This window comes from Hordeum vulgare, chromosome 3H (assembly GCF_904849725.1).
Source record: "Hordeum vulgare subsp. vulgare chromosome 3H, MorexV3_pseudomolecules_assembly, whole genome shotgun sequence".
NCBI lineage: Eukaryota > Viridiplantae > Streptophyta > Magnoliopsida > Poales > Poaceae > Hordeum > Hordeum vulgare.
In genome coordinates this window covers 150,259,603-150,267,669 of record NC_058520.1, presented here as the reverse complement: position 1 = coordinate 150,267,669, position 8,067 = coordinate 150,259,603, and the positions used below count along the sequence as shown (strand labels likewise).

The 8,067-nt window shown below is 45.0% G+C and overlaps 1 long non-coding RNA gene across 1 annotated transcript; it reads right to left on the bottom strand.

The window, feature by feature from the left end:
* Positions 1–2,858: 2,858 nt before the first annotated feature.
* On the bottom strand, positions 2,859–6,769 carry LOC123443306. Its single transcript, XR_006630607.1, has 3 exons — positions 6,398–6,769; positions 3,980–4,139; positions 2,859–3,239 (listed from the first exon to the last, which is right to left on the bottom strand). It is a non-coding gene; the product is annotated as an uncharacterized LOC123443306 (long non-coding RNA).
* Between the last annotated feature and the right edge of the window lie 1,298 nt (positions 6,770–8,067).

Sequence of the window (8,067 nt, the reverse complement as noted above, 5' to 3'; positions counted from 1 at the left end):
CGTGCATGTTACGGGAATACTAACTCCAACACAAGTATTTCTAGATTCACAACATCCTACTAACATGTCTCTTAATATTACCAAATCCATGTCTCAAAACTAATTGAGAGGAATCAAACCTCTCTTTCTAATCAATGCACAAGAATATGGAAGTTTTATTGTAGGGAAACACTTTCCATCAGTAGTCTTCTTCTTTTCTGAGAAGAGGAGGTGTTTGCGCTGTTAGGTTGAAGATAATCGGACATGGCTTTGTTTTTTTTTTCGAGTCGAAGCACCAGGGTGGGTGGTCTGTGTTGCTGTGCGTTGGGTATAAATAAAGACTGACCTACCGGATTCCGTAGTCTGTACCGGACTACACAGGCCACTTTTCGCGGCAAATAATTTCGGTGCCGCCCGTCACGATATAAATTGGGCCGGCCTGTTAAAAAATTTAAGCTTGCCCTAGCCCGTCAGTGTTTCCCGTTTGGATTGGTGCATGCGTCCAATGCTAATTCAATTTATTTTTGTCGACGTATGAAAAAAATGTAAATTATTTGTAGAAATAATAAATAAGGATAATTAAACATCAAAAGTCACCCATAAAGACGAGCGAGAGTCCAGGCGTCCCCATTACATTAATTAAACATAAAAAACTAAAATAGGAGGCGGTGGCGTCATCGTTGTCGGGGCCGGTAAGGTCAACCAGCGTTGGCGCAGGGCCCGTCCACGGGAACGCCGTGTTCAGAGCGCAGCTGCATGCGCCTCCGTCATTTGTCCCACCGGCGCGGGCTGTGCTGGTGGCGGTGACAGCGCAGCAGCACGGGGCACGCTCCTCCTCCTCCATTTCCCTTCGTTCCTCCTCCGCCTCCTTTCTCCACCTCCATGAGCCGACGGCCTTCGGCGCGCTCCGCACGCAGGTGCTCCGTCTTCCAGTGCACAAGGTAGGCTTGCTCCTGCTCCGGTGTCGCGTCCAGCCAGATGGGCGGCGCACCGACCCACTCGCGGACGCAGCCGGTCCACTGGTAGACCTCCGGCGCTCATCATATGTCTTTGGCATCTATCGTGCCCAAATTAAGTGTATATGCCTCTTGGACCATGATTCATTCTCAGATAGTCTCGCTCTCCTGGCTCGTTGAGGGTCATTTTTCTTTTTTCGTTGTCGCTTGCTTTGAATTACCGGCTCAACGATGATCGGCTCAATTTGTAGCTTCACCAGGGATGTTTCCTTCATGACAAACTCTCCTCTTATTTTTGATATGCTGAAGTAGATAGTATTAGCCAATGTGTCTATCCATTGAGCAATCCGACGCGAATGGGAGCTGGTCCATGTTTTGATGATGTTGTGTAAGACATGAATGTCGTTTTTTCTTTGCTCCAATGTTGTTGGGAGAGACGGGCCGCAGAGGCGGCTTGCATGCATCCGTTGGAAGGCTCGTATAGGCGAGCACTGCACCGTTATGTTGATGGAGAACAGATCGTGGGGACGGCGGCTTGCACGCGTCTGTTGGGCGGCTCGTACAGGCGAGCACTACACCGGTATGTTGATGTAGACTGGACTGCAGGGGCGGCGTCTTCTGCGCGTCCATTGGGTGGCTTGCATAGGCAAGCACTGCACCGGCGGGTTGATGTGGATGGGACCATGAGGGCGACGTCTTGCACGCGTCTGTTTGACGGCTCGTATAGGTGAGCACTGCACCGACGGGTTGAGTTGAATGCGAGAGTTTTCTGGCGATTTGGCAAGGACTCGAGAATCGATCGCGGCGTTTGTAAGCCGCCTTGGTCACGCGGATGTGAGAGTTGGCCGCGTCATTGTAAGCCGTCTTGGTCGCATGAACGTGAGAGTTGGCTACATCATTGTAAGCCGTCTTGGTCGCGGACATGAGAGTCGTCCGCGTCATTTGTAAACCGTCTTGGTCGCGCGGACATAAGAGTCGTCGTGTCATTTGTAAGCCGTCTTGGTCGCACGGACGTGAGAGTCATCCGCGTCATTTGTAAGACGACGCTGATGACGAGTTGATCACTGCGTTGAAAGCTGGTGTGGACAGCAAATTGGCCACACTGTTTGTAAACCGGCGTAGACAGTGAATTGGTCACTTCGAATGTAGCGTGGATGTGTCGGCGCGTGATTGACGCGAGCTCTATATCCACAATAATGTATTATCTTTGTAGTGAGCATTTGTCCTGCGTAGAAAAATATTACGTACAAAATGATTGTTCTCTAAAAAGTTATACTTGCAAAAATAAACAAAATAGATAACACCTGATATTTTTTATGAATGAATGTCAAAAAGCTTCTGAAATATGTGATATAGACTAGGCCACGGGGTAAGGCCAGCTCGAATGCTTGTCTGATTCCGGGTCGTGGCTGTCGTAGTTGGCTGCACAAAATTGTGTCTGTGGCCACCTCCATCTCTCTTTCTTTTAGTCCTCCATATTAGCATCCGTAAAATCTGACATCAACCCAACCTGTCCACTATTCCCCTTTTGCCAAGTAATACTACTGCCAGGAGTAATCCTTTGGTCTTTCATGGTATATTCTCCTTTTTAAAACTTTTGACAGACTCATCTGCTGGAGCTGCAATAATACGTGCATCAGCACCTGCACGTCCATTCTCAGTTACTAACATAGCTGAACTGCTGCCTTGTGTACATATGAAACCATCATGGTGCAGCCCTGATCATTATTCACACTAGATCGTTGATGGCGCGCGTTGCCGCGCCCGTCCATTTTTACGATAGAATAATAGTATTTTTCATAAATATTATGCATAAATAAAGTGTTGAAAGACAGGTTTGATTTTTGATTAAAATTTAAATTGTACAAACGAGTTATAAAGTATTGCACTACACAATGATACTAATTAATGCACAAAACTGGAGAAACAACGTTAAGATCTGACATATCATACATCATATTTTGGATAGTACATTACATATAGAAACACTAAGTAGTAATACCCTAGTCTAGCATGCCATGTATCAACAACAACATAAAGTACATGAACCGATCCTAGGTAACTACGGAAAACTACATTATGATCTCTACTATGGTGGTCTTTTTGCATCCGCGTGTGTAGTAAATATATACACAAAAGCCTAATCTAAAAGGTAGCCCATAAGCCTAACTGCATAACTTCGAATTCACATATTGATTCTTTGCAAAATTATCCATATTTGTAATAGACCCATAATCAAGCATAGTGTGGATGCAGCAGATGGTCGATAACCCTTTCTCCTTCTCTAGGACTTGCCAATTGTATCTGCAACAAATTAATTCAGGCAATCGTCATCAGCATGAGCTGGAACCGATTACAAACACTAAGTTACGAACAAAGCAAATACCCAAGAGCTTCTCACCACAAGACAATAGAATTGTAGCGAAGGAAAATCAATGCAAATTTGAAGATGAAAAGGCAACCTCGTGGATAAGCATAGATCCTAGGATTGTATTGCGAGACAAAGAAGGCACAACATGTACCACAAAGGGTACGAATAAACATCGTGTGAGATGATATAACTCATTTCAGAAAGGTACAAGGATAAGAATAGTACTCGTGATTGAGGATGCACCTCATAGATGGCAGACTATGAAATAATAGCACTGTTACACAATAGGACATAAATAGTGAAGAATGTCATTGTGGCATAAATCCCCAATCATGAACTCATTTCAGAAAGGTAGAAGGTTAAAATACTACTGGTGATTGAAAATGCACTACATAGATGGCGGACTCTGAAATAATAGCACTACTACACAATAGGAGGAATGCTTCTAGAACACAAATAGTAAAGAATATCATTGTGGCATCAATCCCCATTCACGAGAAGAGGTCGTCCGAAAAATAGACACAACAGAAATTTATACCATTGTAATGCAAGAAACTTCTCTTATGCACAAAACTCCAAGAACGGAAATGTCGTTTTCTTGAAGTACTCTTCTAGTGGAATATGGAATATCATTATGGAATTCCTTGCATCCACACAGGTGATAAGGGCATACCTCCTAGTCTGCTCAGTTGATTGAGTGTAGCTACAAAATAAGCTTGGTTCTTGGACCTAAATTTGCTTTCACTTTATAAGAGATAGACCATTTGTGCAACAACAAAGTGAAAACATCAGTCCTTTGAACCATGAAACTGGAATACCTTCTCCCTGTTCATCTGGAAGTAGCAAGAAATATATCAATGAAAAATATATTATAAAAAGATAAAATTCCAGATAGTAACATGGATAAACAAATAATCCGTAGAATCATTTTTATTGCCTCAACGAGAAATGATAGCCTCGATATATGAGCATCATGCAGCTGCAATATTAAAACTAAAATAACACACACATATACGCGGAGTGCCATCATCCTTGGATGAGGTGAAAGCCTCTTAGACATAGGAGATGCAAGGACGGCCACACATCTTAGACATATTCTTTTATTTTTTATTTTTTGATTGAGTACTTTGTGTAGGGAACTTGTAAAAATGAATTACCATGAACCGCATGGCTTCAGATAATGAAGCTTTAACATGTAAAACATAAATTTAGTAAGGGACCAACACTTGATTATTTCTGAATTCAGTCTTATGGGTAGAAACAAATTAAGAGCTGATACAAGGAAACTACCAATCAATCAGCCAAGACAAGCAACATACAAAATAAATATATAACATGAGACATAACTGGTCATTATAGATTGTATAGATGGTGCATTACTGAAATCTTAGAAGGTCTCTCTACTCAAAGGGCCACCATGTTCAGCAACAAATAATAATCAGGCAAGCCCGTTGCACCTAGGCGTTTTTTGTGGAGTGCTTCGCATTCATGGAGAAGAGTGCTAACAAGAATTTCAATTAGTTAGGAAATCAAATAAATGATGTACTAAATACTGTAGAAGCAACTGTAGGGATTGAGTCAGCTAAATAGACTATCTTCGATGGATTTCAGTAGAATAATAAGAATAGCTTTAAATAAGCATATAAGTATTTCATTTCTATTTTCAGTGGAGCAGTTAATTTCTACTACTTCATTTAACATACTCAAATCAGATATTGATCATTTACATGCTGTCTTTCTTCTATATTTCTTAGATAATCCTAGTGTTCCGATCGCTGCAGCCAGGCGACGCCTATGCAGACAACACCTCTCCCTAGGCCTCTGACATAACCACCTATATTACAGCTGCAAGATGTGTTTTCATCCTGATTCCAGAAGCATAGTTCCTTTTCCATAGGAGAAAGAGGACAAGAGGATCGGCGAGCCAATGTAGAATATGAGCCACCTTGGCCGCCCCCTTCCTTCATGATAATTCTACAACATAATCAGTATGATATGGTCGATGGTAAATGGAGCCACACTGGCCATACATTACAAACTTAATTATATGAAAGAAATGCAATGACTAATTATTCTTACAATGGCATCCGTTACTGAACCAATGGAAATTTTAGTTATTTCAGTGGATGCATAGCAATCGTCATCGAGCTTTCACTAAATTCGATGAGAAAACACACAAAGTGGGTACTAAACCAATGATGCAGTATAAACAGTATATTATGACATGACTTTTACATGCATGCTGACGGCATTACACTACAGTAGGTTCCTAAGAACAAAAACATATTCGCCACTCTAAGAAAAGCATTACCACTACAGTAGAACACCTTTTTAATGCTCAACACTTTTTATAGTGTTTCTGAAATCGTTGGGTTCAACCTCGCCATGTTTCTAACAGGAGTTCTATCAGCACTCTTAACACAAGTCGAATGTGTTATGTATGACGATATTACTTGAAGAAAAGGCAGGCATTCAGAAATAAATAGAGAAGTATTTTGTTCTGCTACATGATTTAAGTTAAAGGCATAATGTAACTTCTTGTGTTTCTTCCTTTGACTGCCAGATATTTCTGAAGTTCCATTTCTTTGTAGTTTGTACCATACATTTGATTTCCTCTCTACTCTCCATATATCTCCTCTAGTGCCTCTTGCATCTGGTTGCCTCTTGCATGATGTCCTTGTGACTACCACAATAATTTACTAAATCATCATTAGGCCTTCCCTTCATTCAAAGCTATGAAAAACACTTAAGACCTAGACGGGTCTCATGCCCAAGAGGATCGTGAAGATAGAAAGGCAGGGACAAATAGATCACCACAGATCGATCCAAGCAAGAGTGTACGGATCACGCTCCCTTGTTCATAATCCCTTCCATTATCCAGCCATTACCTATGCTCTCTTGACATCCCGTGGATCAACAAACGTAGAGATAGACTGGACAAAAATTATTACAGTTTCGTAATTCAGTTACGTCATACTTTGCAAGCAGGGGAGGTCCCTTCTCAAAATCATAGGAGAGTACAAGCACAACACCTAGAAATCACAACTGAGAGAAACAAGGAGGCATCGGGTGAGGAGTAGAGGAGGCATACCACGGACTTGCGAAGTCGTCGGGGAACCAGAGTAGTGGGGGAACGGTGGTGGCGGCTTCATCCCAATCGCCCCCGCCGCTGCAGGAGAAGGCTCTTCGCTTCCTATTTGCGCTCACCTGCAAGCCAAAAAAAGAAGGCTTAGAGAATTGGGCTGAATCCATGGGGGAACCTTGGATTAGGAGCAGGGGAGAGGTAGAGTGGTGGATCCAGTGGCGGCATCCTTCCCCGTCGCTGGTGGCGTCCTCGAGCAAAATGATCTGTGAACGATGGAGGATGAATCCAGTGGTGGCTCGGCCGCGCCTGCTCGTGCGACCGGCTCGATCGGGATTGGACTCTGCGGCTGGGGGGCTCGGGATTGGATTAGGGTTCACGCGGTGGCTAGCACGCTGGCTGATAACCGGGCTTCCTTCCAATGGGCTGGCAGAAAGCCCAATTAACCAGAACACTCCATTTCGGCCGCTGGAGCAGCATCGCTAAGGACAGTCGGCCCACGGTTAGGACAGCCAGCCCACGTAGCGCACAATGTGTCACACAGGGTAGATCGTGCGGGTGGGAACGACCTGATCTGAAAAACGGACGGTCAGAAACGCAAAACGCTGAGAGTGCAGGGATTAGGTGCAGTTTTACTGTCCTTAATGGCAAGCTAAAGGAAACGTTGCCTTTGTCTCCTATAAATTGCTGACAGGCCCAGTTTTTGTCCTGAGGCCACGGCAGGCGGCTCGTGCCGGCACGGGGCCGGGGTGCGTGGAGGCGGACCGGCAGGGGCGTAGGCGCGCGCGAGAGCGGCCGGGGCGGCGCGGGCGCGCGGGGGCCGGGGCGGCGGGTCGACGTTCGGAGCTGCTCATGTACCAACACATGCAAACCGTGGTGATTGTCATGGAGATAGATGTATGCTGAACCTGAACCTATGCATGTTGCCGCCGCTGCTCTTCTAGCAGGACTTTGAAGCCTCTGGATGGAAGTTGATCTGGCTGCGCTTTACTTGCCATTAACGGTAGAGGCTGCTCTAGTGGGAAACGAAAAGTTCGCCGTCCACGGTTCCTTTGCAACCAGACAGGTCAGGCCTTAGAGCGTGTTTGCCAATTAATATAATGGTGTCATTGTTGACGCCTCGCATGGTCCTTGATCTCCCGGTTGGTTCCGTCGCCGTCGTTGTTTAACACCTGCCGCCGTCGTCGTAAATCCAGGATGCCATCTGCTTCCGCCATGAAGCCATTGATAGGTCACCGACTGCCAGAATCCTTGGATGGGTTTGATTCAGATCCGCTCTCCTCTTACCTGGGGAGGAGATAACCACGGGCGTGGTGCACCCATCGATCGGAAGGAGGGAGGTGGAATGGGTCGCAGGACGCGCGCACGCAGGCGCCGACGCACAGCATGGTTGTCGTAATTGGCTGTACCAAAGGATATCGAACACGTGCATGCGCTGCATCGTCTCCGGGGTGCACGTCGACATCGCCGTCGCCGTATCCAACACCGTCTTTGCACTCGACGCTGATATGATGGATCGGACCTTGACTCCTGTCAATTTCGGACACGGTTTTGACGATTTTACGCAGCGGATTTTTTTTATCTCAAACCTCCCCTGCCTTTGATTTACTTTGAGCTTGACAGAATAACTTGAAAACTTTGTGGAACAACAACGCCCACAATACTTCGTGAGAAGCCGG